The sequence below is a fragment of the Rana temporaria genome, chromosome 12, assembly GCF_905171775.1.
Source record: "Rana temporaria chromosome 12, aRanTem1.1, whole genome shotgun sequence".
In the NCBI taxonomy this organism is placed as follows: Eukaryota; Metazoa; Chordata; class Amphibia; order Anura; family Ranidae; genus Rana; species Rana temporaria.
The window spans coordinates 145025077-145042933 of NC_053500.1; positions in this window are offsets into that span (position 1 = coordinate 145025077).

Here is a 17857-nt window from a genome sequence, read left to right on the forward strand (position 1 = left end):
ACGGTTTAGGGATGAGGAAGGCTGGCACAGGGAAATCATGCGCTCAGTAAAGTCTTGTTAGCACGGTGTACAATCCCACAACTGTACAGGGGGATCATTTACAGATCTGGAGTTGGCACCGGTCTGTTCCTTTCATTTTGCTGACGTAAGTCTCACCTCACCTTTACCTCCCATCTCAGCTCAGAGGCAACTCTACCCTGTCACAGCGTCTTTGTGTGCTCCATTCAGCCGCGCTTCTGAGAGCCGCCGGTCCCTGTGGACGGGCCGTACTTGGGAGGGGGGGTCAAAGCGGTCAGCTTGGAATAAAAGCAATGCATTGTTGTTAGTAAAGGCATGCGCTCAGCGGGGAGCCGCGAGGCCCTGTTTGTGGACCGTTCCGTTAAGCGAGAAGACCAAGAAAGAAGAAATTAAAAAAAGAAATAAACTTGGGCAAAAAAAAAAAAAGAAGACAATATAATAGAGAAGAATCCCTCAGCCACACTCTGGGATTACGGCTTCCAAGCCACAATAAACCCAGACGAGGAAAAAAATAAATAAGAAAGCGAAGGATGACAAACAGGATGGAATGGAAACATCTTTGTTCTGGAGCAGAACTCAAAAGGACAGTCTGAGTCCATAAAGGACGGGTTGGGAGGGCTACCAAACAAGTATTGTTGCCCTTGCCAACTATTTAAACATTCAGTTCAGGCTTTCTCCTCCTTGCCCATTCTGCCATGCCACAGGGGTTGTTTGGAACTAAGGGGGGGGGGGAGGAAAACAGTTTGGGAGGAGGGGGGAGACCGCTGACAACCTAAATAAACAGCTTTGCATAACATTAGAAGACAATTTCACCAGCCACATAAGATTATCTTTCTGGGAGAGAGAATGAGGAATTGTACTTATAATTCACTTGAGAGCTTTAAAGCTGAACTCCGGCCAATCAGCAATAGACAAGGCTGGAATATGTATATGGGGAGATGCTTTGCCTGCCAGGAGATTTGTGTCTCTATCTAGCCAGTCCTGCGATTTACACAGCTCTGTGACACAGCACAGTCCCGTCTGGCAGGGCAGGAGACTTGATTTTTCTCTGATGCCGTTCAGTAACACTTATAGGTCATGCTCCTCCCACAGGCTGTGAGTGGACTAGGGGTGGATCCAGGGGGGGGGGGGGGCCAACGGGAAAATTGCCCCCTCCGAGAATGCGAGTGAGTGAGCCGGCGGGTGTCTCCGTGGGTGAGAGACCTGGCGAGCGGCTTTGTTGGGGATAGACAGCGGGCGGGCCAGGTGGCTCCGTTGGTGAGCAGCTGTGCGGCTTGGTGTGTGAGCGGGCTGCTGGCCAATCAGGGAGCGGGGGAGTAGGGAAATGACATTATCTCTCACCGCCCAGCGCTCACCCTGCAGTTCCGCCCTCACTGTGCACTGTGTGCAGGCAGCCGAGGCAGCAGAGAGATTACATCATCTGACTGGTAATCTGAGTGACTCTGGGACACAGCAAGAGACCACCTTAGCAGGAAAGTGACACAGCAAGTGACAATCCGCAACGTGGGGCAGGTGACATGGCAAGTGACAATCCACAACATATGGCAGGTGACATGGCAAGTGACAATCCACAACGTGTGGCAGGTGACGTGGCAAGTCACAATCTGCATGTGGTGGCAGGTGACGTGGCAAGTGACAATCCGCAACATGTGGCAGGTGATGTGGCAAGTGACAATCTTCATCTGGTAGCAGGTGACGTGGCAAGTGACAATCTGCATCTGGTGCCAGGTGACGTGGCAAGTGACAATCTTCATCTGGTGGCAGGTGACGTGGCAAGTTACAATCTGCATCTGGTGCCAGGTGACGTGGCAAGTGACAATCTGCATCTGGTGGCAGGTGACATAGCAAGAGACAATCTGCATCTGGTGCCAGGTGACGTGGCAAGTGACAATCTGCATCTGGTGGCAGGTGACATAGCAAGAGACAAAGTGCATCTGGTGGCAGGTGACATGGCAAGTGACAATCTGCATCGGGTGGCAGGTGACGTGGCAAGAGACAATCTGCATCTGGTGCCAGGTGACGTGGCAAGTGACAATCTGCATCTGGTGGCAGGTGACATAGCAAGAGACAATCTGCATCTGGTGGCAGGTGACATAGCAAGAGACAAAGTGCATCTGGTGGCAGGTGACATGGCAAGTGACAATCTGCATCGGGTGGCAGGTGACGTGGCAAGAGACAATCTGCATCTGGTGGCAGGTGACATGGCAAGTGACAATCTGCATCTGGTGGCAGGTGGCGTGGCAAGTGACAATCTGCATCTGGTGGCAGGTGACGTGGCAAGTGACAATGTTCATCTGGTAGCAGGTGACGTGGCAAGTGACAATGTTCATCTGGTGGCAGGTGACGTGGCAAGTGACAATGTTCATCTGGTGGCAGGTGACGTGGCAAGTGACAATCTGCATCTGGTGGCAGGTGACGTGGCAAGTGACAATCTTCATCTGGTAGCAGGTGACGTGGCAAGTGACAATCTGCATCTGGTGGCAGGTGACGTGGCAAGTGACAATCTGCATGTGGTGACAGGTGACATGGCAAGTGACAATCCGCAACGTGTGGCAGGTAACATGGCAAGTTTCAATCTGCATCTGGTGGCAAATGACGTGGCAAGTGACAATCCGCATTTGGTGGCAGGTGACATGGCGAGTGACACCGTCGGGGTTCCCACTGATTCTGCTTTAAAAAAAAAAAACGCAGAGGTGATCAAATACCACCAAAAGAAAGCTTGATATGTGGGGAAAAAAATATAAAAATTGAATTTGGGTACAGTGTTGCATGACCGCGCAATCGTCATTCAAAGTGCGACAGCGCTAAGAAATAAAAGGTGGTCTGGGCAGGAAGGGGGTGAAAAATGCCCCGGTATTGAAGGGGTTAATCCATCTATGGCCATCTCAGGCATTCCTTTGTACAGAAGACAGAACTCTCAGTCTTTACCACCAAAGTTTAATATTTCTCGATAAGATGCATCGCTTTGTTCTATAAAGCTGATTTTCTTTTTGTTGTGTCTTGATGACTGGCAAAGCATTACTGTAAATGATTTCCTCCGGGTGTCGCGGCAATGAGTGCCTTCGGGTGCTGCAGTGATGATATCTTGATACCAGACTGGCTGATAGCGGCGGCGGTGGAAGTTTGGAATGTCTCTCTGATGATACAGATGGGGGTTCCAGTCCAGCCAGGCAGGCGCTCGATCAAATAAAGTGTCGTTGTGTCTTTCACTTAAGGATTAGGACAAGACAGGCGGTCGATATAAGACGGCGGGCGATATAAGACGGCGGAATATATAAGACGGCGGGCGATATAAGACGGAAGGCGATGTAAGACAGGCAGGCGATGTAAGACAGGCGGGCGATATAAGATGGCGGAATATATAAGACGGCGGGCGATGTAAGACAGGCGGGCGATGTAAGACAGGCGGGCGATGTAAGACAGGCGGGCGATGTAAGACAGGCGGGCGATGTAAGACAGGCGGGCGATATAAGACAGGCGGGCGATGTAAGACAGGCGGGCGATATAAGACAGGCGGGCGATGTAAGACAGGCGGGCGATATAAGACAGGCGGGCGATGTAAGACAGGCGGGCGATATAAGACAGGCGGGCGATATAAGACAGGCGGGCGATATAAGACGGCGAGCGATATAAGACGGCGGGCGATATAAGACAGGCGGGCGATATAAGACGGCGGGCGATATAAGACAGGCGGGCGATATAAGATGGCGGGCGATATAAGACAGGCGGGCGATATAAGACAAGCAGGCGATTTAAGATGGCGGGCGATATAAGACAGGCGGGCGATATAAGACAGGCGGGCGATATAAGACGGCGGGCGATATAAGACGGCGGGCGATATAAGACAGGCGGGCGATATAAGACGGCGGGCGATATAAGACAGGCGGGCGATATAAGATGGCGGGCGATATAAGACAGGCGGGCGATATAAGACAAGCAGGCGATATAAGATGGCGGGCGATATAAGACAGGCGGGCGATATAAGATGGCGGGCGATATAAGATGGCGGGCGATATAAGACGGCGGGCGATATAAGATGGCGGGCGATATAAGACGGCGGGCGATATAAGACAGCGGGCGATATAAGATGGCGGGCGATATAAGACGGCGGGCGATATAAGATGGCGGGCGATATAAGACGGCGGGCGATATAAGACAGCGGGCGATATAAGACGAGCTCTTATGCCTTAGAAGGGTGTGTCCAATTAATATTTTTATTGATGAAGACACAGTATGATCCGCAGAGGATCAGCTAATCAGGGATTTGCATCTCCAACAGCATTTGATTTATAATATTAACCACTTTCCTACCGGGGACTTACACCCCCCTTCTTGCCCAGGCCAATTTTAAGCGTTCAGCGCTGTCGTAGCTTGAATGACAATTGCACGGTCATAACACTGTATCCAAATGACATTTTATAATTTTTCCCCCCATCTTTTGGGGGATATTTTGGGCTTTTGGGGGTATTTACCACCACTAGCCGACCCAGTCGCCGTCATTCTAAGGCAGTAAATCGCCCTAGCTGTACGTCGGCCCTTTAAACAGCTATAGCAGGTGCGGAAAAAATATTACTTTTTTTTCCCCAAATTATCAACAAATAAAAAACAACAGAGGTGATCAAATATCAAATACATGGGGCAAACTTGAAGGACTTTTTTCTGCTGTCACCCTTCTATAACGATAGATAAATAGATAGATAGATAGATAGATAGATAGATAGATAGATAGATAGATAGATAGATAGATAGATAGATAGATAGATAGATAGATAGAGGGGAATAGATAGATAGATAGATAGATAGATAGATAGATAGATAGATAGATAGATAGATAGATAGATAGATAGATAGATAGGCACTTTTTAACACACTTTTAACACGTTTAAGTTAAAAAAAAATATGAAGGATACATTTAAATAATAACACATATTATAATAATAATAATAATAATAATAATAATAATAATAATAATACAAATAAAATAATTTTATATAAACTTTTAAAATTATACATTCTATAAAAAAAAAAAACACTATTTAAGTTTAAATACTTTTATTTATGGATGTTTTATAACTTTTAAATCATAAAATTTATAAAATAAAATGAATATATATCATTATTTAACTGTTGGAACTGGTGCAACAAACATGATTTAACATAAAAACATAGAAAAGTGACGGCAGTAAAGTAAGATGAAAGGAAAGGTAGATATATAGGAAAGAAAGAAAGATGGGAAGATAGATAGAAGGAAAATTGATAGATAAAAGGAAATAAAAATAGATAGATAGATAGATAGACAGATAGATAGATAAGGAAGGAAAGATAGATGGGGAGATAGATAGAGGGAAAGAGATAGATAGATAGATAGATAGATAGATAGGGCCAGATTCAGTAAGGAGATACGCCGTCGTATCTCTGAGTGCGGGCCGTCGTATCTATGCGCCTGATTCATAGATTTCCCTAAAATCCGACCGGCGTAAGTCTCTTACACTGTCGTATCTTAGGCTGCATATTTACGCTGGCCGCTAGGTGGCGCTTCCGTATATTTACGCAAGGAATATGCAAATTAGGTAGATACGCCGATTCAGAAACGTACGTCCGGCCGGCGCATTTTTTTACGTCGTATACGTTAGGCTTTTTTCGGCGTATAGTTACCCCTGCTATATGAGGTGTATCCTATGTTAAGTATGGCCGTCGTTCCCGCGTCGAGTTTTGAAAATTTTACGTCGTTTGCGTAAGTCGTTCGCGAATAGGGCTGGACGTAATTTTATGTCCCCAGTCGAAAGCAATGGCGATTTGCGGCAGAATTTCGAGCATGCGCACTGGGATTTTTTCACGAACGACGCATGGGTCGCGGGGTCACCAATAATTTAAATAAAACACGCCCACATCATCCCCATTTGAATTAGGCGGGCTTACGCCGGCCCACATACGTTATGCTGCCGTAACTTAGGGCGCAAGTTCTTTATGAATACGGAACTTGCGCCCTAATTTACGGCGGTGTAACGTATCGGAGATACGTTACGCCCGCACAAAATTACGCAGGGCTGAATCTAGCCCAGAGTTGGCAGGAAAAAATCAATTTTTGCGCTTCTCTGAAAGAATGTAAAAAATAAGAGTTGTAGGGTAAGTGGGAGAAGACAGGTGAAGTCGGAGTGACGGAGATGAGGGTAGAAACAGATGACGCAGGGGGGGGGACATACAGGGGGGGACATACAGAGGGGGACAGTGACATAGGGTGAGGGGCACTTGTCTGTGTCATTGTAAATAGAAGCAAGCAGAGGCTTGCCCCACATAACACAGCCATCTGCTCCGCTTCACATGGTGCCAGCATGCCCGACCGCTGTGCACCAGCCGTGTTGACTCAGTAACTCGATGAGGAGCTTTCCCTTGTGTGGCGTCACTCACCTGTCGCACATCGGGGACTCCTGCCTGAGAAAAGGGAAGACTTTGGGGGCAGCCATCTGTGGGAGAAAACACACATCAAGATATGACACCCTGTCCACAGGAAATAACAGGAGAAAACATCAACTCAGATTTAGTAACTTTGTATCAAAGAGTCATTCTGACGGGTTTTACTTCCTCTTTTGTTTCCTGCATTGCATACTAGCCCATTATGTGGCATTTACCTGCAAATGAAGAGCCGTGCTGTCCCCCGCTGCAGGAAGCATTCATATTCGCTGCTCTTCCTTCCCGGGGACTCCGGTTGTGTGACTGGCCGGAGCCGCGTGACGTCACTCCCGCGCATGCACGCCAGAGCCGCCAGTCACAGCACACGCTCGGCGCGGAGGTCTGTTTCTTCACAGCGGACGCACCGATGACATCATCAGCGCACTACAAGGTAAATATCTCACTACCTATATAGTTCAGCCCTATTCTAGGCTTACCTATCGGTACAAATCACAACCGGGGGTATACAACCACTTTGGCTGCTGAATGACCAGGCCATTGTTTGCAATTCGGCACTCGAATATAAGGAAGTTGGTCAGATATACATGTTATTAGGGTGAACCTCCGCTTTAAGGAGACGCAGTGCCGAATCGCAAAAAAAAATGGCCCGGTCATTGGGCAGCCAAATCCTCCGGGGCTGAAGTGGTTAATGGGTGCCTTTTATAACAGCCCTGGAGTTACACTTTAATAGGTGGATTCAGGTACAGTTACGCCGGCGTATCAGTAGATACGCCGTCGTAACTCTGAATCTACGCCGTCGTAAATTTAAGCGTATTCTGGAAACCAGATACGCTTAAATTAGGCTAAGATACGAGCGGCGTAAGTCTCCTACGCCGTCGTATCTTAGAGTGCATATTTACTCTGGCCGCTAGGTGGCGCTTCCGTTGAGTTCGGCGCAGAATATGCAAATGCCTAGATACGCCGATTCACGAACGTACGTGCGCCCGCCGCAATCAGTTACGCCGTTACAAAGATAAAGCTAAAGCTAAAGATAAAGCAGGTCTCTAGGTGGCGCATCCCATGCAAAGTATGGACGTCGGAACAAGCGTATCTTTTTACGTCGTTTGCGTAAGTCGTACGCGAATACGGCTGTGCGGAAATTACGTTCACGTCACAGGCATTGAGCCGACGTATCTTTTGGCGTAAATACGACGCGATACTGCACATGCGCCGTTCGTTCGGCCATGCATCTACATGGGGTCAAGCCTCATTTAAATACAACACGCCCCCTACAGCCTACTTTGAATTACGCGCGCTTACGCCGGCCCATTTACGCTACGCTGCCGTAACTTAGGAGGCAAGTGCTTTGTGAATACAGCACTTGCCTCTCTAAGTTGCGGCGGCGTATCGTAAATACGATACGCTACGCCCGCGCAACGTAGATCGGCCGTACGTGAATCTAAGCATAAGAAAACTATATATAGTAAGACACAATGCCGATTTTTTGGGGTTCCGTACACTTTTATTTCACCTACTCCTAGAAGTGAATTTGTAAAAAAGAAGCAAAGTGATTTCCAGTGCCCGTGGCCTGGCGCATGTGTAAAATGTCATAAATCCTGTGCCCAGTGGGGTCCCGGGGGACAGATCTGCGGGGGCCCCGTGTTATGTGTAGACGGTCCGGTGCAGAGAACATGACAGCATCAAAGAGCAGCCAGGCAGCTGTTTACTCCCAGCTACAAAAAGACGTGATCTAATTCCAGCCTTTCATGTCTACCTCTCTGCAGGGTTTTTATATGGCTTGGTAGGGGTCTGACAGGTGAGCGGGGGCCCCTCGTGTGGCTCCACGCGGCTCACGCTCCGCGTTCGTTTTCACGAGATCTCCGTGCTTTAAGCTTATGGAAAACAGAAGAAACCTGTCCCAACCACCTAGAAAAAGAATAACGTTCACCATTTATGGCCAAGCTGTTCCCGGCAATATTTGGCTCTACGAGCCGTTGCTAAATGACGTAAAAAATAAAAATGAGATAAGACGCTTTCACGCGCTTTCTGATAAAAAATAAATAACGGCGGTAGAAGAAATCCGGCTTACGCCACACAAAGCGAGCGACAGCCGGGCGTGATTTCATTACTCAACACCTACGCCTACAGCTTCTCTTCTTTTACGTCTCAATGATTTTCTCGTGTTTTCAGCGCTTATTATTGATTTACTTTGTATTTTTTTTTCAAGTTAGACCGACTTTCACATCACACAGATATCACACGTACATAATTCACGCCGGACGGCGTTACGTCCGTTCTAATGCTGAGGTTCAGGTAGGGCTGCACGATTCTGCGCTAAAATGAGAATCACGATTTTTGAAGATAGATCACTATTGTCGCGGCGTAACATCATCTTTCACATTAAAGCGGTTGTATACCCCCCCAAAAAAAAAAACCTGCAAGAAAAAGGCATAATGAGCTAGTATGACTAGCATATTAGCTCATTATGAATTACTTCCCCTAGATCGAAGCCCCCCAAGCCGTCCTCGTCTCTGCCTCCGACCGCAGACATCTCCCCCGGAAGGTTACTTGCGGGGTGTCGTCGCTCCGGCGCTTTAATTGGCCGGAGCCGCCAAAGCCAGCATCGCCGGTTTTATGAATGGCTATTCTCAGTGCGCCTGCGCCGCTGTCTACGGCACACATGCGCCATAGACATCGGTGCATTCTTTGTGGCAAATATCTCCTAAAACCAAGGGTCTCCAAACTTTTTAAACAAAGGGTCAGTTTTCTGTCCTTCAAACTTTAACCACTTAAGACCCGGACCTTTATGCAGGTTAAGGACCTGGCCCCTTTTTGCGATTCCGCACTGCCAATTCGGGCGGCCTGATGCATTGTGAACACAGGAGGTCAGCCACTCCGCACATGATCCACATGAATGCTTTACATTTTCTGAAGGAATGCAAAACGACACAATATTGTCAAAAGTATTGGGACACCTGCCTTTACACACATGGGCCCAGATTCAAGAAGCAATTGCGCCCGTGTAACCATAAGTAACACGGCGCAATTGCTTACTTGCTCCGGTGTAACGAGTGCTCCTGATTCAGGAACCTCGTTACACCGACTGCAGCCTAAAATCTGCGCGGCATAAGGCACTTATGCCTCGCAGATTTTAGGCTGCATTCTTGTGCTTGCCGCTAGGGGGCGCTCCCATTGTGATCAGCGTGTAGTATGCAAATTGCATACTACCAACTGATTCACAAACTTGCACGGGCCCCGCGCAAGCCAGGTACGGAGTTTCCGTACGGCAACTTTAGCGCAAGGCTGCCCCTTCTAATAGTAGGGGCAGCCAATGCTAAAGTATAGCTGGCCTTCCCGCGCCGTGAAATTTGAATTTCACGGCGTTTGCGTAAGTGCTTCGTGAATGGCGCTGGACGCCATTCACGTTCACTTTGAAGCAAATGACGTCCTTGCGACGTCATTTACCGCAATGCACGTCGGGGAAGTTTCCCGACGGAGCATGCGCTGTACGCTCGGTGCGGGAGCGTGCCTAATTTAAATGATTCCCGCCCCCGGCGGGATCATTTAACTTGCGCGCGCTTACGCCGGGCAAATTTGCAATTGAATCTGGGCCATGAATTTTAATGGATGAGGGAGTTTGACACACACTCCTAAACCTTGTGGACGGCCTTCCCAGAAGAGGTGAAGGTGTTATAGCTGCAAAGGGCGGAGCCAACTCAATATTGAACCCTCCGGGCTAAGACTGGGATGCCATTAAAGTTCATGTACGTGCAAAGGCAGGTGTCCCAATACTTTTGACAATATAGTGTAAGTGGGCCTGACGCCCAACCAGCGCACCTTTCGGGTGACGTTTTGGCACGACCATGGACCCGAAAAAGAGACAACCGCACATGTCGTGACCCGACGTATTTCAACTTCCAACATTTTACTGTATCTCTGCAAAAAAAAAAAATAGAATAAAAATTGCCTATGAATTGGGTGATCGGTCACAGATATTTTCCATCGTGCCGAGAAATCTCCGCGTATGATACACTGGGCTGCTCAGAAGCGTTCCTAATCGCTCAGTAGCCGCTCCCCGCACACCCCGATTCTGTCACAGGCTCGGGATATATTCATGGAAAGAGGATTTTATGATGAAATTATTTTTATAACGCTAGTTCCGCACAATTAATCTTTCTATGGGAATTCTGTTTTGTCAGAGAACCCAAAGAAACACAACGAATGCAGGAAACACAAACCAACCCCATTTACAAAGGGCCCCGGGGGGGGGGGAGACTGGACCTCAGCCAAAGTGTCCGCCTCTAAGCCAGAGCTCTCTAAACTATGGGGGCCAGATGCACTGACACCAATATATGGGACACTATTCCTCCCACTGACACCAATGATGGGACACTATTCCTCCCACTGACACCAATGATGGGACACTATTCCTCCCACTGACACCAATGATGGGACACTATTCCTCCCACTGACACCAATGATGAGACACTATTCCTCCCACTGACACCAATGATGGGACACTATTCTTCCCACTGACACCAATGATGGGACACTATTCCTCCCACTGACACCAATGATGGGACACTATTCCTCCCACTGACACCAATGATGGGACACTATTCCTCCCACTGACACCAATGATGGGACACTATTCCTCCCACTGACACCAATGATGGGACACTATTCCTTCCACTGATACCAATGATGGGACACTATTCCTCCCACTGACACCAATGATGGGACACTATTCTTCCCACTGACACCAATGATGGGACACTATTCCTCCCACTGACACCAATGATGGGACACTATTCCTCCCACTGACACCAATGATGGGACACTATTCCTCCCACTGACACCAATGATGGGACACTATTCCTCCCACTGACACCAATGATGGGACACTATTCCTCCCACTGACACCAATGATGGGACACTATTCCTCCCACTGACACCAATGATGAGACACTATTCCTCCCACTGACACCAATGATGGGACACTATTCTTCCCACTGACACCAATGATGGGACACTATTCCTCCCACTGACACCAATGATGGGACACTATTCCTCCCACTGACACCAATGATGGGACACTATTCCTCCCACTGACACCAATGATGGGACACTATTCCTCCCACTGACACCAATGATGGGACACTATTCCTTCCACTGATACCAATGATGGGACACTATTCCTCCCACTGACACCAATGATGGGACACTATTCTTCCCACTGACACCAATGATGGGACACTATTCCTCCCACTGACACCAATGATGGGACACTATTCCTCCCACTGACACCAATGATGGGACACTATTCCTCCCACTGACACCAATGATGGGACACTATTCCTCCCACTGACACCAATGATGGGACACTATTCCTTCCACTGATACCAATGATGGGACACTATTCTTCCCACTGACACCAATGATGGGACACTATTCTTCCACTGACACCAATGATGGGACACTATTCCTCCCACTGACACCAATGATGGGACACTATTCCTCCCACTGACACCAATGATGGGACACTATTCCACCTACTAAAATGAATGATAGGACAACTTTTAATGGTGCCAGACAGACAGATTATTATGGGATATTACACCTTTAACACATAACCTACTATTAATTGGTATACATACGTAAGAGTGCATATTTACGCTGGCCGCTAGGTGGCGCTTCCGTTGTTTTCCGCATCAAATATGTAAATGAGCAAGATACGCCGATTCACGAACGTACGTACGCCCGTCGCAATTAGTTACGCCGTTTACGTAAGACATACGCCGGCGTAAAAATAAAGCTGGTCTCTAGGTGGCGCAGCCCATGCAAGGTATGGACGTCGGAACAGGCGTATCTTTTTACGTAAGCCGTACGCGAATAGGGCTGTGCGTAAGTTACGTTCACGTCGTAGGCAGTGTTCGACGTATCTTAGTCATTCTATCCGACGCATGCGCACTGGGATACGTCCACGGACGGCGCATGCGCCGTTCGTTCAAAACGTCAATCACGTCGGGTCACGATTCATTAGCATAAAACACGCCCACCTCTTCACAATTTTAATTTACGCATGCTTACGCCGGCACATTTACGCTACGCCGCCGTAACTTAGGAGGCACGTGCTTTGTGAATACAGCACTTGCCTCTCTAACTTGCGGCGGCGTAGCGTAAATACGATACGCTACGCCCGCACAACGTAAAGCCGCCCTACGTGAATCTGGGCCAAAGTTTTTTTTCTTCATTGTTGTCACATGAAAAGATACAAGAAATGTGACTGAGGGGTGTACTAACTTTTGTGGGATACTGTATGTCAAATTCTCCTATATTAGCAGGATAGCACCAAGAGAGCGAAGACAAACAACGCCTCCGATCACTCCAATGTGCCAGGCTTGGAGCGCTCTCTAGTGGTCGTCAGTGTAACCTACATTTAGCATGAGAAAAGTATATCTCAAATGAGAGCAGAATACAGTAAAACCTTGGTTTGAGAGTAACTTGGTTTGAGAGCGTTTTGCAAGCAAAATGTTTTAATACGTTTTGCCTTGATATACAAGCGATGTCTTGATATAAGAGTAGCGTCATGTCACCACTGAGTATAAAAGAGAAGAGAGGCGCCTCTAAGTGTAGCAATATGGTTACATGTAATGAAGGGACAACATTTAGCAACTTATTGCTACACTGATGCTGCGTACACACGGTCGTTTTTCGGCATGAAAAAAAAAATGAAATTTTTCAGCATGTCCAAAAAACAAAGTTTTTCCAACTTCATCATTAAAAACGACGTTGCCCACACACCATCGTTTTTGAAAAATGATGAACAAAGCGCGGTGACATACAACATGTACGGCGGCACTCTAAAGGGGAAGTTCTATTCGTCTTGGGGCTGCTTTTAGCTGATTCCGTGTTAGTAAAAGACGATTTGCGCTTTTCTGTCTGTTACAGCGTGATGAATATGCGATCTCCATTATGAACGCTAGTTTTACCAGAACGAGCGCTCCCATCTCGCTATTTGTTTCTAGCCGCTCCATCGCGATCGCTCTCCGGAGCTGAAGAACGGGGAGAGCCGTATGTAAACACGGCTTCCCCGTGCTTCACTATGGCGCTGCATCGATCGAGTGATCCCTTTTATAGGGAGACTCGATCGATGACGTCAGACCTACCGCCACACCCCCTACAGTTGTAAACACACACTAGGTGAACACTAAATCCTTCAGCGCCCCCTGTGGTTAATTTCCAAACTGCAACTGTCATTTTCACAATAAAGAATGCAATTTAAATGCATTTTTTGCTGTGAAAATGACAATGGTCCCAAAAATGTGTCAAAATTGTCCAAAGTGTCCGCCATAATGTCGCAGTCACGAAAAAAATCGCTGATCGCCGCCATTAGTGGTAAAAAAATTATTTTTTTATAAAAATGCAATAAAACTATCCCCTATATTGTAAACGCTATAAATTTTGCGCAAGCCAATCGATAAACGCTTATTGCGATTTTTTTTACCAAAAATAGGTAGAAGAATACGTATCGGCCTAAACTGAGGAAAAAAATTTTTTTATATATGTTTTTGGGGGATATTTATTATAGCAAAAAGTAAAAAATATTGCATTTTTTTCAAAATTGTCGCTCTATTTTTGTTTATAGCGCAAAAAATAAAAACCGCAGAGGTGATCAAATACCACCAAAAGAAATCTCTATTTGTGGGGAAAAAAGGACGTCAATTTTGTTTGGAAGCTACGTCGCACGACCGCGCAATTGTCTGTTAAAGCGACGCAGTGCCGAATTGTAAAAACCCCTTGGGTCATGTAGCAGCATATTGGTCCGGTCCTTAAGTGGTTAAATGACGTTTTTTTAAATGCCGAAAAACGACCGTGTGAACGCGGCATTAGAGGCGCCTCTCTTCTCTTTTATACCCTGTAAAAAAAAATGCTTTGATATACAAGCGCTTTGGATTACAAGCATGTTTCTGGAACCAATTATCCTCGCAATCCGAGGTTTTACAGTACCGAGATAAATATAAATTAAAGCTGATCAAAAATCCTCATCCTGAGCTCACTGAGATCCCAAAATGACCAGTTACAATTATCAACACTATATATATATATCTGACACCCTAGAGAATAAAATGGAGATCGTTGCAATACTTTATGTCACACCGTATTCGCACATCAGCCTAGTCAACGGAGCGCCGGTCCTATGGAGAAAAAATAAATAAAAAAATCGATTTGGTCGAAACCTGAATCGATTTGCCCTCGCAACTCGATTCAAATCAATTTTTTTCCCTAGCCGCAACCATCATCCAGATATCCCCATTTAATTTAAGTCCAGGACGTCATATGACGTCCTGGACGTAGGAAGTGGTTAAAGCGGAGTTCCACCCAAAAATGGAACTTCCGCTTTTCGGATTCCCGATCCCCCCGCGTCACATTTGGCAAGTTTCAGGGGGGAGCTGATACCTTTGTAATCCAGGTATTTGCTCCCACTTCCGGGCATAGATCACCGTGGGTATCTACGCCACGTCTGGCGCCTACTTCGTCCCCTCGCTGTCTTCTGGGAGACACACAAGTCCCAGAAGACAGGAAGGGTGGGAGGAAGGGAGGGAGGAAGGAGGGGGGAAGAGAGGAAGGAAGGAAGGAGGGAGGGAGGGATGAAAGAAGAAGGAAGGAGGGAGGGAGGAAAGAAGAAGGAAGGAGGGAGGGAGGAAAGAAGAAGGAGGGAGGGAGGAAAGAAGAAGGAGGGAGGGAGGAAAGAAGAAGGAAGGAGGGAGGAAAGAAGAAGGAAGGAGGGAGGAAAGAAGAAGGAGGGAGGGAGGAAAGAAGAAGGAAGGAGGGAGGGAGGAAAGAAGAAGGAAGGAGGGAGGAAAGAAGCAGGAAGGAGGGAGGAAAGAAGCAGGAAAGAGGGAGGAAAGAAGAAGGAAGAAGGGAGGAAAGAAGAAGGAAGGAGGGAGGAAAGAAGAAGGAAGGAGGGAGGGAGGAAAGAAGAAGGAAGGAGGGAGGAAAGAAGAAGGAAGGAGGGAGGGAGGAAAGAAGAAGGAAGAATGTTGGGAGAGAAGGAGGGATGGAGTAAAGAAAAGAGGAAGGTAGAAAGGAAGGAAAGAGGCTCAAAGGAAGAAAGAAGAGAGGGAAAGAGAAAGGAAGGAAAGAAGATGGAAGGGAAAAAGTGGGACTCATGCGCAGTAGGGAACCAGGAAATGAAGCCGCAAGGCTTCACTTCCTGATTCCCTTACCGGAGATGGCGGCGTCTCCACCCGAGGGACAGATCGGCTTAAGGGTGAGGACATCGTGGGCACCCTGGACAGGTAAGTGTTCATATATTAAAAGTCAGCAGCTGCCGTAATTGAGATTACATTTTTTTTTTCGGTGGAACTCCGCTTTAATATTTAATGCAAACTCCTCCATTTTTTTTTTTTGAAGAACGCCCCCCCAAATGCATTTCTGGCTGTGGCCATCTTGAATAAGGGCAGACGATTGATGCAGCATTTACTACCTGGAATCTACCTGCCCTTATCTCAGGCGTGCAGGTAAAAGAATGTCCTTTTGGAGATTTGGAGGAGGCTAAGAGCAATAGAAGGGACTTTTCTAAGATGAAAAGATGTAAGATTTTTGGTAAGATGATGTCCAGTCTGCGGCATTTCAGCAGCTCATATGTGACCCCCCCCCCCCCATACAAACACAGGAGAACTGCTTTTGCTGAGATTTGGATGGAAGTGAAGCCATCTAGGCCACGAGAACCCGTCAGATTAGCGCGGCGAGAGAAATAAGATGTCACATTCTTGACAGGCGTTAAGTAAAGAAATAGAAGAAAACAGAGGAATTATTTCCCGGGCAGAGGCGTTATGAAAGGAGCCCAGAAATTCTGGAACCGTCGACGTCGGCCTCGCTCCCCTGGCGTTATCCATCTGCTCGGGCGGGCGATAGATAAAACGGCGCTGTTGGGCTGCGTCACGAGCCGATATTCCAATTTTAGCCGGTAGAAGGTAATTCTTTTTCTCTCGGTTTCATTCCCGCTTGTTTGAAGGGATTTTCAGGGCCGGCAGATAATCCGAAACTTTGAACACGCGTCGCTGTGCTGGGAGTACAGTGCATGCCTTCACTCTCCTCTGATTGGGAAGAGACAGGAGGAAAATGCCACCGGCTTATCTCCGCACAACAGCCATGCTAAAGATGGCAGGAGGCTGGGGGGGGCACACGGGAGCCCCAGACATGGAGGGACACTGAGATAAACAAACGCAAGTCATCTCCTTCTTCTAGATATATCTATACTACAGCGTATATGTGATAGATAGATAGATGGAGAGATAGATAGATAGATAGATGGAGAGATAGATAGATAGATGGAGAGATAGATAGATAGATAGATGGAGAGATAGATAGATGGAGAGATAGATAGATAGATGGAGAGATAGATAGATAGATAGATAGATAGATAGATAGATAGATAGATAGATAGATAGATAGATAGATAGATAGATATAGAGAGATGAATGGGGATGGATAGATGGGTGTGGGGATGGGGAAATGGGTAGATAGATAGATTAATTTGGGGATAGATAGACAGATAGACAGATAGATAGATAGATAGATAGATAGATAGATAGATAGACAGATAGATAGATAGATAGATAGATAGATAGATAGATAGATAGATAGATAGATAGATAGATAGATAGATAGATAGATATGAAAAAAAAAAGTGAAAGAGAAATTATAGATAATGATAGATAAATATACAGACAGACAACAAGATGTACAGGAGGATGGAGAGAGGGAGAAAGAAGGAGGGGGGAGGGAAAAAAGAAGAAAGGAAGGAAGGAATGTAGGAAAAGGGAGGGAGGGAGGAAGAAGAAGGGAGCAAGGAAGAAGGAGGTTGGAAGAAGAAGATAGGAACGAAGAAGGAGGAAGGAAGGAGGGGGAAGGGAGGAAGGAAAAAGGAGTCAGGAAGGGAGGAAGGAAGAAAGAAAGAAGTAGGGAGGGTGGGAGAAAGGGAGGGAGGAAAGAAGAAGGAGGAAGGTAGGAAGAAAGGCGGAAGGAAAGGAGGGAGGAAGGAAGAAAGAAAGAAAGAAGGAAGGAAAGGAGGGAGGAAGGGAGAAGGAAGGAGGGAGGATGGAAGAAGTAGGGAGGGTGGGAGGAAGGAGGAAGGGAGGGAGGAAAAAGGGGAGGAAGGAAGGAGGGAGGAAGAAAAGGGGAAGAAGGGGGGGGAGGAAAGAAGGAGGAAGGAAGGAAGGAAAGGAGGGAGGAAGGAAGGAAGGAGGGAGAGAGGGAGGAAGGAGGGAGAGAGGGAGGATGGAAGAAGGAAGGAGGGAGGATGGAAGAAGGGAGGGAGGGAGGATGGAAGAAGGAAGAATGTTGGGAGAGAAAAGGAAGGCGAGAGGGCGGGAGGAAGGAGGGAAGGAGTAAAGAAAAGAGGAAGGTAGGAAGGAAAGAGGCTCAAAGTTAGAAAGGAGAG